Raw genomic sequence first — 18,571 nt, forward strand, 5'->3', positions numbered from 1 at the left:
AATTCTCTCTCCTTCCAGTCTCCGTCCTCCTCATCCCGCTCCCCCGCTCCCCCGCTCTCCCGTCGCGCATCCCGTCTACTCTCTATATATTCCTCTCTCTACTCTCTCTACCCTCTCTATCCTTCTCCGTGGAACAACTCGAATGCGCGAGGTACGCTCGGCAGATTTGCGAGGGACTTGGGCGAAAGGGAACTCCGCGGACGCACGAGCGGCAATCTGCAAGGATCTCCTCTTCGAATTTATTTTATCGTTTCTGCTGGGAATGACGTTCCGTAACGAGACATAAATTCGCAAAGTCGGGGTAAACAGGGCCGTACGTAATGCGGCCGCGCCGGTTCTTCCGCGAGCACGACGACCGCGCGAGTTTACAGTCTCGGCGACAAATCGGTAAGAGGCGTACACGTATATGCACGTATATACAAGCTTCAATTTATGCCTTTCCTTTGCATTTACGACCGTTATTAGAGCGCTTTTAGAACACGCTTAATATCTACTTAATGCCAACATCCTTTTATTAATTGCGCCGCATTATCATTATTTGTATTTTTCGAGGCTTTATATTTTACTTGATTTAAAAGTTCAATTCAAAAATACGAGTTAATCTTGTGCAATTTTTGACACTTGAAAAAAAACACACTTTTTTTTCCTATCTTATAACAATTCTAGAAAACGCCGAACAAAATTACTGTATATTGTAGCATGTAAAAATTTCATACAAAAATGTCAATATTATAATATATTATTAGGTAAAGATCTCATATATTAAAGGATCTTTTTCTTAAATGACAAAAATAAATTTTTGATCAAATCAGTTAATGTACGTAATTAGCTTGAGAGATTCGTGACTGTAACGAAAGAGATAAAATATTGAACTTTCATTTGGACGATCCCAGACAGAGCGTTGTAGAGGATTTCCTTGCCTTTTCATGAGATGTGAGTCTCCGTCTGGTAATTCGATCATTCGTATTCCTTGGCCAACCCCGGGTCTTCTCAACATTGGGCGATTGCGATTTCGTAACAGTTGCGACAACGATTCACCACGATGTCGTACGGACGGGAAAGATTTTAGTAAAACATTTTCATCGGAAGGTAGCGAGAAGAGTTTAATAAGCAATTTACGTAAGACATTAATATTGTAATTGTTGTTATAAATTTCCGAAATTTATTCGATTGATTGAAAATACTCGATTGCTTCACGTTTTTAAACTTGTTGACGAAATTAAATTACAGCGTGTTTAATTTTTAGAATATCAAGAATACTTATAGTAAAAGAATAGTAGAATGATTTATAGAGGAAAAGATTGAAGTTATCAGTTTTTGGATTTAACGTCGTTTCGAAACAAAAATCTAAATATAGTAAAGCGGTTCTTTTCGAAACTCTGGAAGGGATAAAAAGGACTGAAGCAGTCGCCCCTTTCTTCTAAAGCGGCTTCAAGGATACTCGAATATAAGCCGGTAATATGGCAGTTTGTATTCTTTGATCGAACTGCGCATCAAGTGACAGCTCTTTGCACGCTGCACATTATTTCGATATATCTAATCATCGTGAAAAGAATCGAATTTCTGTTTCGCTATATTTAATTTACAAACTTTACGACACATTTTATCTTGCGAAATAAGATTGAGAACAAAGTAAGTAATTTAATATTACGAAGGTAGTGGATGTTCAGTTAATTAAAGAAAAGATAATTTTTTAATTTAAAGCTCATACAACGAAATAATTAATAATTGGTAATCTATCGATTCATCCTAATTCATCGAGATCAATCGACAGGTCTATTTCATGGATAAATCAAAAGGCACGAAGACATTAACTGATCTTTTCGTTTGGAGAACGCAAGATGGCTGGGTTTTTACCTGAGATCGCAAGACGGAAAACGAGAGTACGCGACAATGGTAATTCGATCGTTCGTATTCCTGGAGATCGGTTAGCGTGCGCCCTCGTGCAACAACAGTTTCTATCGGACAGTTGACGATGTGTCGCGGCGGTTCACCACCCACGTCCTCGTTTTCACCCCCGCTGCCACCACAAAGTGGACGCATACACTGACGGTTGGTCTCTTGCACGGTGAGCTGAACTCAGCCCCCATGGGGGTTGGTTGCCCTCTTTCTCTCTCTCCCTCTCATTCTCTCTCTCTCTCTCTCTCTCTCTCTCTCTCTCTCTCTCTCGTTCTCTCTCTCGCTTTCTCTCTCTCTCTCTCTCTCTCTCTCTCTCTCTCTCTCTCTCTCTTTCTCTCTCTCTCGCTCGTTCGTTCGCGCGCGGTTCGTCTAGATACGGGGTGGTCGGAGGGGATCGGAGAGACGAGGGAGGGGAGGGGGGCTGCTGCCGCTGCTGCTCGGTATAAGCCAGTGCGCGTCAATAACCGTCCATCAGATGTAATAGCTCCCCGAGACACATCGGTTGCATTTAAATGGCTGCTTAGCCGACTCTGTCTCGACGCCGACGTGGATCTATGGAATTCCATCAAGCTCCACGGGATCCCTTATCGTCCTAACCGGGTCGTCGCGTCTCGGTCCAAGCACCCTCCAGACCCAAGCCTCACCCCGCCGCCTGTTTCTCCCTCGTCCCCACGGTTGCGATTTTCTTTGCGCTGTTCCTAAGGAGCACGCGCGTTCACAGTTACTTTTTTTTTCCCTGGAGAAGACGGAGAGGAGAGAGTTGTTTTGCCACTACGCTTACGTCTATTTCTCTCAAACTAATAATTCCTTTGTTTAATCACTGGACATTTTGAGGAAAGGAAATTTGATCGACATCCTGGCTTTAACGTCATTCTTTTTGAATCATCGTTCCAATTACCGTTTACTTTCTGATTATTTGATAAAAGGAAAATTCGAACGTGTTAACAAAATCTGAATGCATATATTATTATTTTTCTTATTACTGTAATATTTTTAATTTTTAATTGTAAATATACATATATAAAAATACTTGTATGTGTGCAAAAATTTAGGTTACTACTTAAAAATGGTGAGAAAAATAACAAGTGTTTTTTTTTTCTTTCTACTAATATTTTTTTTTTCCTTCCTCAGTATGGTTTTATCACTAGTTAAACAATTTTTTATATCATTTTAAAAGATGGATTAGAGTAAGTTGATTAAATATGTTACTTCACTAATCTATCTCTTAAAAAAAAATACTTTTAAAATTTCTTTAACTTGTCATTGAATCCCTTGAAAAAATTTAATTTAATAGTTTTAAATTAGTTTCTCAGTTTAAACAAATTATTATAGCGTTTTACACATTAATTTTGCAAATTTAAAAAAGCGATAATATCGATAGTTTATATAATAAAGTATATTAATCGTTCTCATACTTTTTATCTTCATAAATACAATTAAAGACTCGAGAAATTGCAACTGAGGAATTGCATCATCTTGCAGCTTACTTTTAATTCTTCGCATCCTGGCGAAGCGTGACAACGAGCGTCCTTGAGTTTCAATGGTCGCTTTTTCCCCGAGATCGAAGAGTCACGAAGCAGACGGTTAGAGTCAGGGTAACAACCGACGGCACGGGTTAAACCCGCTGACTGCGAGGTTTCTTGATTGGCTCCATCCGCAGACCTACGTGCTCGTCACAACAGTTCATTCCGGGCGCAGCTCTGCACCCCAGCTTTCTGCGTCACCCTCATATCCCGAAATATCGGAATTTCCAAGTGAAACGTTCCCTCCTCTTTCCGTCGCTCGCCCACCGTGAGCGCTTAAACTATTAAATGGCTTCCTAACGCGAAAATTATTGGTGTTGTTGAGTTCATTATCGTCCGTTGAGCCTGAATACGTGATCGGAGATTTTACACCTGATTATTTAGTGCCCTTCAAAGTTTCCCTTTACAAAGTATAATTTTTATTTGGCACAACGAATTAAAATTTTTGCGTGTGTAAAAAACGATTTTAACATTCTGTGTAATATTGAGTTTTATATATCGTTCTATATTTATATACTACATTATATTTAATATCGATGGTTATAAATTTTTATTTTGACGGAAACATTATTTATATTTTTCATAAAATAAAAAATAACGTACCGAGTAAAAATATGATTTTTTCAATCATATTTATGTGCATTTATTTCTCTTCAACTAATTTAAATTCGAGTTTTCAAGAACAATATTCTCTCGTTAAGTATCCGAACAATAACTCAGCCGAAATATCCATAAAAATAAAAATGAATTATTTTTGAGAATTTGCATATTTGAAATAAAGAGAATGTACGTTAACATAGTCGAATACAAAAGGATTAACGGTAAAAAGTGATCTTTGTATGAGCGATACGAGATTACCCTGGCGAGATTCGCGCGACAATTTACAGCGGCATCGTTACGGGCGAAGCGAGCAAGGGGACGTTACATCCAATCCTGTTCGAATTCACAAGGGAGACTCTCGCAAGGTTGGGCCGGGCAATCCGCGAAACTTGGTGGTCGCATCGGGCGAGAACTCGTTCATCCGGACGACGCGACGGCCGCGAAACCGGGCGACTACTTTCGCGTTATTGCTCAATGTATAATAATTTGGGGGCAGCCCACAGCGACGGACATCGTCCGCCTCCCCTCGTGCTCTCTCCGTCGGCAACTTAATCCCTCGCGGTGCTGGCGGGCGGCAAAGAGGGAAGAGGGAAGGGGGAAGGGGGAAGGGAGAAGGTTAGCCGTGCCCGTTTTACCCGCGGCATCGCTCTCTGCGGAGGGTCGTCGAGGTGGTGGCGTCCGGGGGACAGAAACGCGCGAGGGGGGCGGGAGGGGAGGGAAGGGGAGAGGAGGGGGTGGGTTACAGGCAAAAGGATCTGCATGGCGGCTCCACCGCGTCGCAAATCACTTAAACTGCGGCTGAAGCTACGCGAGGGCGAGCTCGACTCCGGGAGGGGAAGGCGGGAGACGGCTGGATGGCCGAGGATGCACGGGAGGGCGGAAGAGGCGGAGGAGGAGGGTGATTATAAGACCGCTCGGGGTTGCTGGCTAGCGAGGTAGTACCATCCGTTATGACTATAAATCTAAGATAACAATAACGTCCCTCTCCCGCGCCTCTCCACGCATCCCCTTCGCTCTTTCTCGCTCGCGCCCGGTCCGGCGCGACGGTCTATCTTTCTTCTCTTTACATCCACCGCCTCCGCGCAAACCTGCACCTACCTACCTACCTACCTACCTACCTACCTATCTACCTACCTACCTACCTACCTACCTACCTACCTACCTACCTACCTACCTACCCTCGCTCGCTCTGACCCCCTCGCACCTCTTTGCCTCTCCTCTCTCGTTTGTCCGGCGGGCATTAATGCCCGCCTGCGCCGAGCTCCGCTCCGTTCACCGGCCATTCGACGCACGTGTCCCGACCGGCTCGCTCGTGTAGCACACACGCGTCATCGTATCGACATTAACGCCACGACATGTTCACCGTTACGTCGGCGAACAGAGACGAGAGAGTTCGTAGACGGAATCGGACCTGGGCGCGATTAGGAGAGTTCCTTTTGCAGAGTGTCGAAACCAGCGAGATGAGAGCGAGTATAATATGGAGCTCCAGGCCTCCGCAGCTCTGGGGCGTAATGTCAACTTGTTGTAGGCTGTAGACGACATTGCATATGCAAGATATCATTTTGCTCTGTACACGCGTAGAAAACACTTCTCTCTTTGTTTCATGTTTCTTTTATACGATATTTTGCAGATTTATAGGATTATTATGTTTCTTTAGTAATTAGATTAAAAAACGGCAAATTATTTTCGCATAATTTTATATTACATCAAAAAAATTTTCACATTTTGTCGAGGTATTAAAGATTTGTAGATTTGTCATATATATATATATATATTATACAAGTAAATTATAAATCTCCGTAGCGCAGAGCTTTTAAGCTGTTTTGTTCTTTGACAAATATCAATGATACAACGTGTGTGTCACAACTTGTTTAATAAATTATAAACGTTACGAAACAATATGACAACAACAATACTCTGAGTGACGTAAATACTAATAATAATAATGATAATATTGATATTATATCTCTCAACTCTCTCTCAAAGAGATATCAATGTGTTTGGATCGACATTAAAACGAAAGCAAAACGAAATAATGCTTTAGATGACGTATTAATTTTGTAACGCCGTTATTAGTTTATAGGTAGTTTATTAATGGAACTCTTGGTGAATTTCGGATGAACCAAAACGGAGCGGATTTAATTTGCAATTTTTGGCAGTGACTATTAGAAGGCCAATCTTTATCGCATTAAGAGAGACTATATCGTATCACGCATATGTTTTCGGGTGAATTAAACTCGTTTGAACTGATGCACGCAGTGTGCCTAGCCATTTGCGCACAACGCACCTGTAAATTTATTGATATTAGAGGCAATGAGCGCTACAGCTGGTGCTGACCGAATCGAACGCAAGCCAAAGCATTATTTCGATAAACGCCGGCGCCGGGAAGAAGCGCTTGTGCCCATATTGTATCACTGATGCAATAAATAAAAGATAATGTAAACTTCGCAACGCAAACTCGAATATAAGTATAAGCGATAGCTGCGGCTAACACAGTTGTGTTTGAAGCTATTTATCCAAGTTCTTTATATATATCGGAATAAAAAAACTGTGTTGGAGAAATAGAATAAATTATTTTTAATTTATTGTATATATAATATATATAATGCAGCTTTTACACGTAAAGATGTAAAGGTTCTTTTGAAAAATGTATAAAATATATGCTTTCATTATATATAATTTGGGCAGTACATATATACATATGTACATACATATACATACGTTTCCTCTTTTTAAATAAATAAATATATTTTTATCAGACAATTTTAACTCGCGTTTGTCGAATTGACGCGCGCGAAATTTGAAGATATCAAATTTCCATCTTGCTAGATCCAATTTCGCGGGCGTTATTTGGCAAATCGAATCTCGGGAAGTGTCCATGATGGGAAAGAAAAGCGCGGAATGAAATGTTTCGCCGCCTGAGTTCGCGAATCGCGATAACGCTACCGATTTAACGTTTACGTCGACAATGCTTTTAATTGGGCTTATTGCCGTAAACAGCGTGCGCGTTAATGAAAAGTACCACGGCGCGGCATTACTATTCGGTACATTAAGTCGCCAAATGAAATTCACAATCGATGACCGCGCTGGACCGTCGGCGAAAGAGTAATAATGCATCGCGATAAATATGTATACGAGTTTATCGTAATAATGAGTTCACTGATTCCTGGCACAGAGGGAGAGAAACAACACAGAGAGGTAGGCGGGGAGGGGGAGGGATTGGCCGTGCAGGGTGCAGGACGGAGCGGCGCGTCGGGTGGCCCGAGGGGTCCGAGGGGTACGAGGGGGGAGGATGCGCGGCGGTCGAAGTTGGGTTATTTTATTGGGAATTTTGGCGAGTCGTCGCTCGAATTTGCGAATCGCGCCTGTTCGATAGCTTTCAAAGGTAAATTAATATCGCGCCATGAACACGTGCCCATCCGATGCACTGATGAGCTTAATGAGAACGGAAGTAAAGAGCCGTGGATAAATGTTACTTTGATCAGGCACTAATTGGGCTTGCGGGCTAAACTCTAATTGTCTGTGAGCTCAAAAGGCAACGGGCGCGGAGGATATTTCGACGAATTGATTTTGGCAGAAATAATTTCGCGCGATTCTCGCGCACAGGCCCGTGTGCCGTTTGTGTGCCGCCGTTTGCGAGACACAGGGGTTAATCCGGGGGGGGGGGGGAGGGGATGAGGTCGGTTGGACAGAACACAGTGGGTGCAACGTGTCCGTCCAGCAATAAGGAAAATGTAGGAATGAAGAGCCGTTTGGGTACATCTGCTGCTGCGTCGTCTATCACGTCCGCTGCCGAGGCCAGCTAATACACGTATAATTACTCCTTTCTAAGATTTATTTTAATTAGCCTCTATATCTTCTCTAACGACCGGCGCTCTGATTTAGCACAAACTGTTTCATCCCTTCCTAACGGCGTGGTGTAACGTCTCCGACGGCCTGAAACCCTTTTACGACTCCAATCCCCCTTTAGTCCGTTAAACCGACGATCTTGTGTATCGAGGGATATATTAAAAACTGGGGCGCGTGATATGCTCGGACAAGGTCGAGATAAATTCAAGTATCGCCACGATAAAACGTTAACGTAAAAGTGCTATCATAAATACGATCGTCGTCCGTTCTATCTTAATTACACAGTACGTTCAAATGAGTAATATATCACGAGCACCAAGTCGTGCGAGAATCAACGCGTTAAACGTTAAGCTTTCTATTCTATGGAATACTACACTTATATTTCGTCATTTAAAATTTCAATCACAAAAGTTTGAGACAAGTAACAAAAAAAAAAAAAAAAAAAAAAAATTTATATAACTTTCTCTTTATCGAGGAATAATTTAATGTTTTAAAAAATATATAAATGTTTTTTACAGATTCTAGAATTAAATTCAAAGCATAGAAAGTATTTACAATTAGTTTGTGTTTGTGTGAATTTCACATTTTAAATTTAACCTTTCTTCATAAAATATCATTAAAATGATTATATTGCAATTGATTATTTTGCACGCAGAATGTATATAAAGTATTATGCGGTTTTATTAATTATAAATTCATATTTCCAGGAAATTGATTTTTTTTTTTCAAATACGTTTTCTTTAATGATGATTTTAACAGTTAACGGGTTAACAAACGCTAATCGTACCGATAAACTGAGTCGATTAACGGCAGTTATTCGCGACGTTGTGCGACGTGGTGCGCGATTAAGTCGCGCGGCGCGGAGCGCGATCGCGGTGTTCCTAAGGGTCGCACTAAATCAGCCTCTGACGTACCGGCTCGGTCTTAGCTCGGTTTTCGCCGGTAATATTGTTATCATTAGTGATTAGGAGCGGCCGTCGGCGGTGAGGGTGCGAGTTAACCAAGAAGACGGAGGAGCCGAAGAGGGTGGAGTGGGGTTGAGGAGAGAGGAGGCTCTCTTCGTTAGCCGTGCTCGTTGGGTGGCGCGGCCCGCTCGCTCCATTAACCCGTTCATAGGCGATCTAGCGTCGTGGCGTCGTCTCACACCCCCGTAAGCCGGCAGTAAATCACCTCCGGCGCCCGCTGCCACCTCCCGCGTCCCACTTGCCTCTCCTCTTCCTCGGAAACGGTGGCGGTGCACAAACCCGAAACTCAAGCCAAACATACGAACAACCAACGTCGAGTCGTGCGCGGGGTTGTAAGATCGCCTGCGAATCCGTAATCGCCGTAAACCTGAGGACTTAGGCGGTCGGAACCGCGGATTCGCTATCTCTACGCATACACACACATATACACACACACACATACACACACACACACGCACGCGCGCTCGCGTGTATGCGAGTTTCTCGCACGTATATAAATGGAGAACGTATGAGCGAATATAGAACGAGAGAGTGAAAGAGAAAGAGAAAGAGAGGGTGACTAAGAGATGGAAGACGAGCGAGGGGAGAACATTGGCGGCGGTCGCCTCTAGCCTAAATCTATATTTCCACCACCCATATTCCGTATCTGTTCATCTGGTACCGGCGACCTAACCATGGCAGAAGCGTTTCGCGCCACCTTACCCCTCTCTCGTCCCGTCCTCGTCTCGTTGCACTACAAGAGCGAGAAAGAGAAAGAGAGAGAGAGAGAGAGAGAGAGAGAGAGAGAGAGAGAGAGAGAGAGAGACAGAAAGAGAAAACCCACTACCTCTCCGTGCTTCCGAACAACCACCAACGCCTCGAACTCGCACCCCTTTCTACCACCCACCTCCTCCGCTAAGCGACAAATCCTCGTGGTGCTCCTACGGACCGGTACAGCACGACGGCACGAGCACATTTCCCTGAAATACGACGTCCCCGGGAGCATAAACGCCGTTACTATTCCCACAAGTTGTAACTGGTGTTAATTATTGACTTGATATATATATATATACATATATATGTATGCCGAGCCAGCGGAGCGACTGTGGACGCGAGGGGATGGGCGGGCACCCATGGCTCGGGATGAGTTTGCGCGCAGGCGGAGTTATTCGCGTGCGACGCTCCCTGCCGATATCTGATTATCGTCCGTCTTTGGTGTGATAGCACAAATAATTAAACGTCCCGCGGCTTCCTCTTCCTGCGTTTATACTCGTGGAGAGATTGGGCGTTCTCGTGTGAAAGGGAAACGAACGGATTCTGGCACTTTACCGGGAGGGCTTCTTACTTTTGACTACCGTCGTCAAAATCCGGCCGAGCCTTAAATTTGAACATTTTTTATACAATCGTATTTTAAGGCTATTATTTAAAAGCATTTTTCAATGTAAATTATTTTTATTTTTTGATATGTAATATATAATTTAGATATATTTTTTAGATAAATATAATGTTGTTTAATTGCAAACTACTTTCGTTTTAAATATTAGAAATTAATAATTAATTTTTTTAGAGAATATTAAACAATAATATTCTTTAAAAGACAAGATAATTGAAGAAAAAAAAACTATAATTTTAAATTAATAGTAATTAAGAATTAAATTATGCCTCTAAATTTATTTAAATAATAACATATTTAAGCGACTGATTTTCTCTCTGATCTTAATAGCAAAATATATTATTTGCTTTTAACTGCTTTCTTAGCGGATGTACCTTGTCAGATATTGTATAACTTTTCTCTTTTTACGCATGGTAAATTTTTTGGTCGCGTGGGCGGTTGCCTGAGTTTAATTCCATAATGATGTCGCGAGAAACCACGCATTCCACATGACTGTTTCTAGTGTCGCGAACTGAGGAGAACATTAAACGAGGATTTACGAAAACAAGTAGCTGGAAAAAAGCTCCGTGTCGACCATCACGCGCGGCATCCTTGTCTGTATATTTGCGAATATTTCCTTGACACGCTTGATTTTCATTTTTCATGAAAGAAGAGCTCACCTCTGGAAGCAAAGAAACTGTAGAGAGTGCCGAAAGTAGCATTGAACATTATCGAAAAATCTCTACGTTGTAGGAATACTTGAATAAAAATTTGCGATATGTGTGTGATAGGCTATTATATATGATAAAAAAATTTTGACGGTAAGAACATATACATATTTTCTGTTTTTAATTCTTTAACTGAAATCCTTATTTTTCAACTTACTATTATCTTTTTTTAGAAGATTAGTTAGATTTTTGTTTTCTGATTTAAACGTTTTCATGTTCATATGTAAAGATGTGGCGACATTTTATGTCAGATTCGCGATGGCGGTGCAGAATGCAAGGTACCTAGTATTGCGAAAATAGCGAGACAGGAATGGGTTAATGTAAAGAAAGGGTCGATGTGAGCTGAAAGTGTCCGGGAAGGTGTAGAAACGGGAAGAGGGCAAATAGGGCATAGGGGGTTGGTTCGTTCCGCGGTAGGCAAAACGGCCTGCAGACGCTCAGTTGTTAAGCAGTAAGCATGAAAGATGGTGATGCCGCCCGAGGGAACTCCTTCCGTTGCTTTCATTATTAAAGGTCGGTTCATAATTGACGGACTTGCCACGTAGTTTTCAACGAGACTCGGCGCCGGTCTCTCATAAAACTCTCCTATCGTCCGACGACGCCGCGAACTTTTTTCGCGACGTTTCTCGAAAGCATACATTGAATGAATCAGATAGCGAACTTGCTCGAACGCAAATATGCATTCATAAACTTTGTCCGTTCAATTTATTTCGTATCCTTAATACGCGGTTTGCTTTAAAGCCGTTATTTTTACAAGGGAAATCTGGAACTACGTTGGGTATGTGGGATCAGTTTGCCAAGTTTATTATATATTCTTATATAGTTATGAAGATATAGATTTTTCTATAATATAGAGCACACACACACACACACACAATTGAATAAGAAAGATATTAAAATTTCATTTATTTAAATCTTTTATTACACAAATGCAGTAATCTATACCAAAAATTAATGCATCTAATTTTCGATTTATGAATTTAACATTGCACAAGTACTTTTAGTCTTTTAAAATATACAATTGATCATTAATTTGTGAGTTAAAGATTTATCTTGTAGGAGAGAATTGAAATTTTCATTTTCATAAATTAGTGCGTATAATTATTATGCAATTTTCGTACAGTCAATATAAAAAAAAATTAATTCGATATAAGATAATATTTACGATTTTATATCCTAAATAATTTTAAGTTATATTCCCTTTACTTTGCTCACAAATTAATTATTAATTGTATATATTAAAAGGTTAAAAAAACTTTGCTTTGCGCAATGTCAAATTCATATGTCAAAATTTATTACAGGTATTAACTTTTGATAGAAACAATCTGTAGAGTTTCTCCTTAATTATGATAATAGGAAAATTAGAATAATGTTAAAGATATATAACTCGCGTGTTAAGATGAAAAATAAAATTTATGATGAAATAACTTACTAAAATATTATAATCATTAATTTTATAACAAACAATTTAAAAATATGAAACGTATAATTTATCTTTAACTTTTATATATATCTTTGTTTTGTGTCGTGCGTAAAAATATTCACAAACAATCCGATGAAATCTTCCACATCAAAGTATTTCGTACGCACGCATTCTTGCGCACGATTACTGCCACTGACCACAAATAAATCTATTCGTAATCGCAATTATATACGCAGCAATTCGTCTGTCGTTTCGATTTGTTTTTGGAAAAGGAATGCTTCTACCTTCTAAGCAGAGACGAATCGCATGTATGGAAGGGCCCCCGGTTACGCATTCCCTGCCATCGCAGGAAGCATCCGACTAAATTGAAAGTTTCGTCTGAGAGGGAAATACATTTGTAAATGAAACAGTCGCAAACGTATGCCCGTGGAAGCCTGCGGCTATTCAATCTAACCAGGGCACAAAGCTAATAGAAATCCTACGTCTTTCGCATAAAGGAAACTGTGAAATAAAATCGAATGTGAATCCTCTTGCGCGGATTACCAATAACTTGAGCGCTCGCTCGCGAGTTTCACGAAATCAACTCAATCGGCGGCCGTATGTTCGAAACATTGCCAACCATACGAAAACAGATTTTGCCATGTTAACCTTTGTACGATACTTAAAGGTTCTTTGGAGAAGAGAAATATACAACCAGGAATTCTACTAATAATAAGTTCCACTGGTATGTGTAAGCTACTCGACAATTATTGGCTTTAACTTTTATTATTTGTAAAATTTATATTATGCAAAAAGTACACAAGACTCGAAGATAGAATTCATAATATTCTCTGCGCAAGGATTTAGAAAATATTAAACTAAATAGTAAAAGCCTTTAAAATCTTAATTTTTTATAAATATCTTAATCCTTTATCGCATAGAAATTATATAAAGTAATTATATATTATAAAGAAATTATATAAAATAATACTGCCAAATTAAATTAAATTGTATGAAACGTTGCAAAAAAAAAATATAAAACTTAATATAAAGCTAGAAAAGAATTGAAACAAATGCACAAGAGTGTAGAATTTACACCGTATGTATAGGTATTCAAATTGTATTAATTTAAAATAATTATTATTCTATTTCGTACTGGTGGGTTACTTTTGTCCGTGATTTTTCAAACAATTTCTCGTAAACGAATAATCATAAAATAATATATTTAAGTAAATTATTTTTCAAATTTATTATTTTAGTCTTTATTTAGAATGCTCAAAGAAGGTATATAAATTTTTTCCCATTTTTAAAACACTTTTACATGTTAATAAACTTATCGAAAGACCCATCTATACTGTTAGAAGATACCAAAAATAACAATATACGTAGTAAGGATTAAAAATCGCAAAATGTATGCAGATACATTACATTGATAACAATTATACTTGTAGATTTATTTTGTTAATAATTTATTATTATACATTTCCTTTCGTATCTCGAATCGGTGAGAAATCGAAGTTGCAAAGTGTTTCATGTTTAGGTTTGTGCAGAAAAATTTCGAGAGAAGAGAAAACCGTTCCGCGAGCCTCGTGGTTCTGGACGAGATCGATCGAGAATTCTTTTAGCATGAGCTCGCCCGTTTCAGGAGGAATTAAGGTTAAGATTTAATTTCTGATTAGGCGGCATCGTGCTCTCCTGGGGGAGCAATCTCGCTCGGCCATTGTGACTGACAGAAACGCGCGATTCCACGAGATGGAAGGACCGACTGGCATACGAATCGCCTGCTTTAACCACCTCTAGCTAGCATTTCGACTAATAACGACTAACCCGCTAGCAGCATTCTACCTATAATGGTATGCGCTAGCGCGAATCTCCCATCTTCTGTATATACATATACATATAAGTATGTAACGAAGGCACGGATTTCCTATCCGTTGAAAAAGCAGCTTCTTATCGTACAGCCGTCTGCACCTTTTCGTCGAAGCGGTTTTGCGGCGCGAATGACGACAACGTGAAGCTTATCGTACTTTTAGTGGACAATAAAATTATTTCATTGAACTTTCGAGCGTTCTTAAAGCAAAAAATTTGAATTTGCTAATACTAAACAAACTTAGAAAAATGATCAAACTATTATATACGATATATAAATGTATACATATATATATATATATATATATATATATATATTTTTTTTTTTTACAAATATCATATTATTTAAAAATTATGTATAAAATAAAAAAATGAACACTTGCTGGTACAATGTGCGGCGGAGTTGTAATACACAATTTTTTGTGTGCGTAATCTATAAAATATAAAAATATCTACAAGATATAAACTGCAAACTGTGTTATAAAATATGTGATAAAGAAAGATATTATAATTTTATTTAAATATATATGCGATGTCAAATTTCGACATTCGAAACAATTATCGCGGAGAGCGTGTTATTATAGCGTGACGTTTTTTGTATGTGGCCTTTCTTAAAAATCGAAGATTATAGGAGCTCAACCACGTGCATGTCGTTCAATTTTAACGAAATTTAATTGTGTCGAAATTGTAAAATTGATTGCTCCTGGGTGAAAGATTGATACTTCTCTCATTTTCTCGCTAAAACATTTTACATTTTATCAAAGACGCATATATCTCTGAATTTACTGAATTTTCTTTTTAATGTGTATGACCCGAATTTGATCGTATTATTAATTTAGTACATTTATTCATTTATATTTTTCGTGTCATAACTCGCAAATATCAAGCAATTATTAATTCCAATTTAAATAGTTATTATTCTCATTAATTTATCAATAAAACATTATACTAATAAAGAATCTCTTCCCGCATAGAAATGAGAAGTTAAATACATTACGTGATCAAATTTTGCATTGCTAAACCTAGCTAAAGTTTTTGTGACTACATCCAACTTGCACTATAAATGCTACAAGTGTGATCAATTAATTAAGACGAAGAAATTCTTGCTATTTTTATCCTATATATTGGTCCACATATTCCCGATTGATCAATCAAACGTTTCCAAGTAGCGTCAAGTCTATAAGCGTAAGTCTACGTCGCGCAGTAATATTTTGCATCGTGATTTTTTTAAAGCAAATATCGCGAGTGGTTTATAAATACGCTTAACTTATAATTTCGCTGTAATTAATCCTCTTTTAGCACAGTAATAAAGCGTAACTTGCTAAGACATCTTTAAACGTTAGGGAAAATATATTTACGCGCAGAAAATTTTCCGTCGCCTAGCGGCGTTGTGTCGTAAGAATATTTAAATTAGAAAATTTGCTATTTTATAATTCGAAAATTAAATTTTCCAAAATACTTATACATTATATTTTTTTAAATATACAGAGACTTTTAAACAAAGTTGCATTTTTCAATATATTAAAAAAATATAAAATTAAAAAAAGATAATTTATTCAAAAAATGAAATTAGAAAATTATTATGGAAATGGCTTTTTTTATATTTAAAATATATTTTTATGACATTGTGAGAAAGAAAGGGAGATATTTTTACAGTACTTTGTATGTATGTGTAATTAATTATTTATATAACGTAATATTTTTCATTTGTGACATCCTAACGTATTTGTTGACCCTATGTGGGCGTCGAAAAACAAAATATTGTTCTCAGAATAGCAGACGAAGACAAACGACGTTGTTTGAATTTTCCTCGATACTCGTTAGAGCATTGCCCGAATGTCGCATCATTAAAATTTAATTCCCCTGTACTTACAGAATGATAAATTATATCATTCTGTATGGCATGTATTTCTGTATCACAGAACCATTAATATACGTATACAAGGCCTGCCCAACCAATCGCTTGCATGCGATTTTTAGTCGATAATCATTTATTTTTCAACATGGTAATTTTAAACTTTATACATTTTTTCGTCTTTTTTTAAAAAAAAGGACACTAGTCAATCACTGGCGGGGCTGTTGGTTGCGAGTTTATCGCATACTAAAAAAGATTAAGCAGTTCAATATAAATATACATTCATTACATATCTATATATTTTATTACATACAAATAATAAAATAATGTTATAATAAAATAAATTATTATGATTTAAGATAAACAAACAATTAATTAATTTTATGAAAAGTAAATAATAAATTCAATTATATATTGCTAATTATAATTTGCTCACCTAACGCTTGCTCCACCGTCGCCTGTTGCCTCGTCGGAACGATTTCTCTTTTCTTGTTTGTTCTCTTTGCTGCTCTTTTGTAGCACTTAAACACTGTTAATTATGATCACGCGCACACCAATTACCAAAAAATACGACAATTGCGCGACACTTTACGTGATACTCCCGACGTGAATCGCACACGACGTATAGTTTACATATAATACGATGAGAGAATCGAAAATTGTAATCGCACTAAACTACAATTTGCGCTTCGAGAGATATGTATTACGACGATAATAGAACACACACGGAGCAATATGTGCTTGATCACTGCTTGATCTCACCGTACGAATAATAATAAAACGATCAAGTATCAGCGCTATAATTCGGTTGTTTTCTACACAATGATAGATAGGAATTTGTATAGCGCTGCTATCGACGTGACCTTGTCACTTGTTATTGACGCGATAAAAGAGAGCGAGTATGTAATGACACAGTCATATTCCATAATGTATGTGTCGTATTATCGCAATAGATTTCTCGAATGCGGATCGTGAGTTTCGTGCAATTATAGCTTTTGCATTATTCTCTCAATATAAAGTATGCGTCTTGTGCTATTCGCGTCGCGAATATATTCGCGAATATCGTGTAAAGTGCCGAAAGCGCGATTAATTTATTCCGCGTGATTATTATAATCTTTGCATTTTATTTTCCTGTCGCAATATAAGTGCGCATCATGTATGGTTAACATCGAGTGCCGTGTAAAGTGTCGCGTAATCGCTGCGTTCTGGTAATTAGTGTGTGTGCAAAATCGTAATTAACAGTGTTTTCGCGAGTGAGTATCGTGTGAGTGGTACAAAATAGCAGCAACAGACGAACAAGAGAGCAGAAGTAGATCTGGGAAGGTATCAAGCAACAGCGGCGCGAGGTGAGAAACTTATTATTTTATTATTTTGTAACTTGTGAATGTAATTGCATTTATCTCTTTTTTTTTTGCAACAGTGATCTATCTTATTGTGTAACATAAAATATTTTAGATTTTATTTGAAAAAACTTTCTTTTCTGTACAAAACATTTATAACAAAATATATTTATAATAATTATACATGTATAAAATATACAAAATGTTTACGAAATACAAAAAAGTTGGAAACTTCTAAGACTTATTCCTCTCGTCAAAATAAAGAAAAATGTTTATATAAACTCAGTCAAATATGAGTGGTTGCAAAGTTGTAGTAAAACAAAGTTTATGTTATTATGAACACACACAATATAGAGAGTCAAAACGAAACTATTACCTATAAGTTCATTTAAAGCATTTAGTGTATTCGCAACGTATTGATAACAAAAATATGCCTCGTCAACGCGTTATTAATACTTGTGCGACTATGCGGAATCATTCGCCAACCTTTGAAATGATTCAACAATTCTTACTTCGCCGCGTTCAATACCTGTCTTCAATCAAATAGCAGCTATTTTGAGCATTTGTTATAATTTCAATATTTATGATTATTTAATCATAACGTTAACATAAACTTTTTGTTTTATTATAATTTCACAACTATACTCATATGATCATTGATAGGTTTATATAATTTTTTTTCTTCATTTACGTCCTAGAAGTTTGTCAGTTTTGTAAACACCCTATATATATGTATATAAATATATACATAAATGTTTCAAAATTACTTAAAATTTATAATTTCTTTATTTAGGTTATATATGAGACTTAGAAGAGAAAAAGGATTTTATAATTTTATTTTGTTAAATGCCTGTTTAAAGAAATAAATAAAAAATCTAATTGTGTGCATTATTTATTTTTAAAAATATTATTCTAGACTGTTTTATAATTTGAATATGTATATTTGTATTTTATTTTACAGGTCGACGTCATATATACTACAACTCTGTTGTTGCGCATCATACTGGTGAGTTTTAACTCTCCGTGAATCAGGTAGGGTGAAATTAACCCCAACAGTTCTAATCTGCTTTGCTGTTGTATGTCTTGAAATTTGTCTGATTCGGCTAATTTTTTAAGTAGCTAGAATTGAAGTGTCGTTGCGTCGAAGTGTCGTGGCACTGCGAAAAATTTTTATGTTTGTTTTTTTTTTT

General features: G+C 37.7%; 2 protein-coding genes across 3 annotated transcripts in view; one reads left to right on the top strand and one right to left on the bottom strand.

Annotated features, from left to right (window-relative positions):
• LOC140663696 (U11/U12 small nuclear ribonucleoprotein 48 kDa protein) overlaps positions 1-16,771 on the bottom strand; it is a 58,034-nt gene extending 41,263 nt beyond the window's left edge. The window contains exon 1 of the mRNA XM_072888073.1: positions 16,478-16,771. The gene's annotated coding sequence lies outside the window, so the exon portion shown is untranslated. The remainder of the gene's footprint in view (positions 1-16,477) is intronic.
• Positions 16,772-16,991: 220 nt separating this feature from the next.
• LOC140670888 (uncharacterized) overlaps positions 16,992-18,571 on the top strand; it is a 376,593-nt gene continuing 375,013 nt past the window's right edge. For both annotated transcript variants that reach the window (XM_072901711.1, XM_072901751.1), the window contains exons 1-2: positions 16,992-17,387; positions 18,343-18,387. The gene's annotated coding sequence lies outside the window, so the exon portion shown is untranslated. The remainder of the gene's footprint in view (positions 17,388-18,342; positions 18,388-18,571) is intronic.

Source organism: Anoplolepis gracilipes, chromosome 1 (genome assembly GCF_047496725.1).
Source record: "Anoplolepis gracilipes chromosome 1, ASM4749672v1, whole genome shotgun sequence".
NCBI lineage: Eukaryota > Metazoa > Arthropoda > Insecta > Hymenoptera > Formicidae > Anoplolepis > Anoplolepis gracilipes.